The sequence below is a fragment of the Enoplosus armatus genome, chromosome 11, assembly GCF_043641665.1.
Source record: "Enoplosus armatus isolate fEnoArm2 chromosome 11, fEnoArm2.hap1, whole genome shotgun sequence".
Taxonomy (NCBI): Eukaryota; Metazoa; Chordata; class Actinopteri; order Centrarchiformes; family Enoplosidae; genus Enoplosus; species Enoplosus armatus.
In genome coordinates, this window is record NC_092190.1 from 13,571,087 (window position 1) to 13,576,415 (window position 5,329).

Genomic DNA, 5,329 nt, shown 5'->3' on the forward strand with positions numbered 1-5,329 from the left:
AAGCTTGAGATGTTTGACAGTGCAGCACTTGGGGTGAATATTATCGTACACTGCAAAAGTAGACCCAAACTCTCTGATGCACTTTCCTGCGTTCGCTATCATTCACGCCGTAACATGTAGTTGGGAAAAGAAACTTCAAAACAACATGATATATATCATGGGGCAATTTACTTCAAGGTTACAGAGCACAACTTAGGATGATGTATTGTCCTTGCATTTTTCTGCAAAATAGGTCAAAATGTTCACAGTGGCACACACGGATACACGTGCGCATGTGCACAAGCACATTTACACACGTATTGGATCAATTTACATTACAGCCTACTTTTTTTTCTCTCATTTACATGGTGTGCGAGTGACTCCTGAACGGGGTGGGAAGCCTTGTGGAAGAATTAGGAAATGATCCATTTCTGAGAACACAGTGGAATAGAAGCAGAGCAGCATATGTTGGGATTTGAATGGTCAATCGATGAATAACCCAGAGCGGTGTTTTTTTTGTGCAGATTGGCAGGCATTGTGTGGTGGTATCTGTGTGTATGTGTGCAAGAGAGAGAGGGAGAGCGAAGGATGGGGGGCATGGAGGAGTGGGGATTCATCCTTCCCCAAAGTATTACGCAGTGGTCAAAAATATTTGCAATGCCAGGAGGTATTTTGAAAAATATTTGAAAAAATTCAATACCGCGCTGACCTTTTGCTGGGCATTTGTGAGCAGACTCCCTCTCTATGTAATCTGGCTCAGAGTCAGGAAGGATCTGTGTTACTGTATCACACTGGCGGTTCTAAATTATGTTAATCTATTCTGCTCGTACATTTACTTTGATGTCTTTATTCAAATCTTTTGTTTTCACTTTACATGTCGAGGTGCCATACTACAAATTTAGCAAAACGAGAACCTGAAAATGAAATTGACATATGCTGGACAATTTACAGACTATAGAACTGACAGTCGCCTATGTAATTTATAAAGGAAATACATTATATGTGATCCAAAAGTATTTATTTCTCTTTCATATCAATTTTACAAAAGCACATTATATGCATCAAAATCCTTCTTTTAATTTTTCTCATATATCTACATGCTATATATCTTTATATTTATCTATATAATTATTGCAAATCATTTAATTTCGTGTCACTTAGATCTTCTTGCTGATGAGATGTGAAATGTGCCTCATTCTACAAAGTACCACCACAAGAGGGCAGAAAGCATCCAAACACACACAAGCTAATGACTTTACAATTCATTGCATTGTATGTCTACAGCATTTATACTATAGCTCTTCGCATTTTTAAGACAGTGCCATTGTACTTGTCCATGATTCTTCATCAGAACAGCTGGCAGAGGCTCCCAGTATTTGCTATCAGTGTTTTAAATTGTTTAAATTGTCCTCAGGGTGATTTTGTTGTCAAATAACGGCTGTATGCATCTCAAATATTACAAATATTTAAAAGATTAACAACATTTTTAAATGTAGAAAAAGAAATGTGTTATATAATGATTGAAATGATGCTGTAAATAAAAAAGAAATCTGATTTTCATTCAATTTCATTCACTGTGTTGTTTGTCATATGCACAGATAATGAGTTACACAATACAATGACATTCTTTACAAAACTTACAACAGGGCAATAGAAACAGAAGAAAGAGGTAGTTAGACACGTATAAAAATGAATTATAAATGAAAGTCATGCTGTCAGATGTGGTACACAGGATTGTGTCTTCACTTTGCAGAGATGAGACTTTGCTGACTAATCAGCCCTCTAATGCTGATCGATGCTTGTTGAGGTGGATACTGTCCCACAAGTTTTACAACACCATGGAGGAATGAAAGCAGCACAAACATTACATTACATACAGAGGCAACGGATCATTTGAGGCAAAGCCACCCTGCTGGCAGCGGAAAAAAGTGTGGTTTTAGAGTAACTCTGAGTGAATTAATAGAATTATGGATTAATGTGTATCATATTTATCATTATTCTACAATAGAATAGTGTTTTCTTTATTTGGGGATAGCCCCACATTTGCAATGTCAAGTGCCCCGAGTGTGGAAAAGCAACAATACGCATGCACAAAGCCTTTGGCAATGAAAGCGGATGGCACAAATTTGATGCCAAGTGGGGCTGATTGCCTGTTGCCACACTGCTATTTGATTGGCTATTTGCCAAGTACTGTTGTCGTCCTTTGCTTGCAGTTGGCAGAAGTTAGTAATTATTTTAAAGAAGCGAGCTCTCTCAACTGCGGTCGTCATGAACAAAGTGGATTATCTTCTACAGAAAGAATTTAAAAGTCTGCCTTTTGAAGAAAAACTGGAGATGAAATGCTTCGTTGCCCACCAGCTGTGGGATATTGTTATAAACCAAACTGCTGGTAAAAATAATCACTGATTTAACGTGGAGTGGTTCTCCAGGAAAAAATGGCTAGCTTGTCAAACAAGGTGCTTTTTTGCTTCCCGTGTGTGTGTTATTCAGAAAGGTTGGACAAGAAGAGATTTTCAGGACTGCAAGCATCTTTCAGAGAGGATCACCAAACATGAAAGCAGCGGGAGTCATCAGTACAACACGGTTAAATTGGACTTGCTTGGCAGAGCAAACATAGCTACCCAAACTGACAACACATATAAACGAGGAATTGAGCTGCATAACCAGCAAGTTGTGAAGAACAGGCAGCGATCGATGGAAGGTGATAACAAAAGGGCCAATTTTGAAATAATATCACAAGAAGCGGCCAAAGTAATCACACACAGCAACAACACTGTTAATGGCACCCGCAGAGTGGGCTCTGAGAGCAGTCAAACTTCTACAATGTCAGGTAAAGCAACCGTTAACACAGACAAACCCAAACCAGGTTATGTTCATGAAAATGCAGTGCAATAAGAACACAGTCCTAATCCGCCAAAACGTCTAAACACAACCAGTAAAAAATCACAACTTGGGTGCATAATATGACAAACAAGTTAGCATAAGTAATTATTGCATGGCGGCAGTAAATATAGAAACATCTCACCTTAGGCACACTGTACTCCAAAAGTAGATTTCCGCTCAGGAGTTCTGATAAACTCCCTCATGAGAGCCTGAATGTCAATATCATCAAAAATGTCGCTGTGGACTGCAATTTCTGTAGCCGTGGGAGTAGCAGCAGTCGGGCTAACGTTGGAAAGCTGGACTGGAGTCAGCTCCCTCTCCTCTGGGCTCGGGCTGCTCGAGGGAACAGGTTAACAATTACAACATTCTGCAGCCGTCTTATAGCAATATATATCAATATTGTCTCTCTCTCACTGGTGCTTGGGTTGAAACAGTGAGCGAGAGGATCACAAAAAACAACTGAGTGGGGGACATACGTACGCAGCCAAGCTGGGATGAAGCCACCATCATCAAAGCATAAAAGCTTAAGGACCCCACCTTCCTACAGCTATTGCTCATGCCACAGGTGGATGTTTTGTACAATATTCTGCAAAAGTGGACCAAAAGTTGACAGACTGGCCACTACTACCCCACCAATAAAGCACCAGTTATGAATGAAGCATGCCACATCATCATCTCACAGTTACCACCTTATTGCTGCTAAACTAGCTGACAGCCCTTTTTCTCAGAGTTTGTTAAATCCTTTCCCACCCCAGAACTTGACTGCGCTGTAAAACTTTGGCCCCTGGTGAACAAGGAGAAGTTGAAGACTGAGTTGACCACACTGTGACTCTACTCAGGGCTTCACAATGGGAAGACGACCCTGTCCCTGCCATCATCCATCCATGACAACAACTTGCTGAGACTGTCAGGCAGCTGAAAGTCATCATGACAACTCCTGTGACAACATCTGAGTCAGAAAGGAGTTTCTCCACTCTGAAGAGAATAAAAACATTCACTCGCAACACCATGCGGCCCCAATTGCGCTGGCCATGCTCTCTGATAAGTTTGCCAAGAGGAAGAACCCGCCGTGCCTCCTTTCTCTTCAAGTGAGTTTTGAATCGGTGGGTGAAAGATTTTTAGTCTACCTTGCTGTTATAGCATGGTATGTATGTGTAATCTGATTACATCAGATCACTTTTCTAATGGTCATGGCTGACTCCTCTTCTCCTATTGCTATCCTTCAGCGTGCAAGCAGTGTTTGTATGACGATCACATTGCATCATTTTACCTAGTCCTGCAGTATCCTGTAGTCCTGCTCTAGAGGAGTCGAAATATTAATGATTATTTTTTTAGGCATATGAAGCATTTCATATTTTCCACCTTCAAACGCCACTGATTACACAACCCCACTGATTAGCTATTACTTTACTCACAGTAGTCACTGATGACACAGTCCTACACAGCAACCACACTGACTGACTGACTGGCTTAGTGTTAAAGCTACAAGCATGCAGTTATACAGTGTAAATACATAAATACATTTTCAGTGGTTCTGTTAAACTCACTGGCACAAGCAGTACTGGTATGATACTGTATGAAGTAGTGATTCAAATTTAAATCAAACTACTTCAAACAGGTGATGCACTGTTAGAAAAGTTTGCATTATGCCGTGTGAAAATGTTGCAGTGAACACGACATGCCTATTAACAGTGTTTGCCTCTTTAATTAGGTGTGTGTGTGTGTGTGTGTGTGTGTGTGTTTAGTTTACACTTCATGTACGTCTCACAAACATGACCAAACACCAGAACAACAAGACTAATATATTCTGGGGCTGTTGTGAGGAAAGAGAGAGACTGTGAAATGTGCAGTCAAGTGAAACATAAAAGGTTTCTAGACAGAATCTGACACTGTCATTCATTCAGCACAAATAAAAACCTATTTGTCACTGGAACTCATAGTATTATCTGCAAAGAACTATAAGAAACACAAGTACAGTACAATGACACTAAGCATGCCCACCACGATCAATCAGTGTTTTTTTTTATATAAATAATACAAAATGAAACAAAAAAAGATAACAAGGACAGTGCTACTATTCTTTTAAAGAAAAATATTCAAAATAAGATACTGTTTAAATTACCAGTTGTCCCTTCACTGTCCTCCTCTACCTCTCTATCATTGCCCAGAGGCTTTCTCTTCCCTCAGATAGAGGCCAGTATGAGATACAGCTAGTCCTTCAACTCAGAGATTTACAGCTCAGCTCACAGACTTTATTCAATTCATCAACAAGCCACAATGCATACACATTCCAAGCACTGATCCGGTAAACAGCAATGGTTCCTTTATAACCACGCACAAACCAAACACCATTTCATGTTTCCAACAAAAAAAAATATGAGGGTTTTTGGACAATTTAATACACAGAAGGTTTTGAGAGCATGCTATTTGTTTACTTAGCGCTTCCTTTCATGCTGAGGTTGAATGG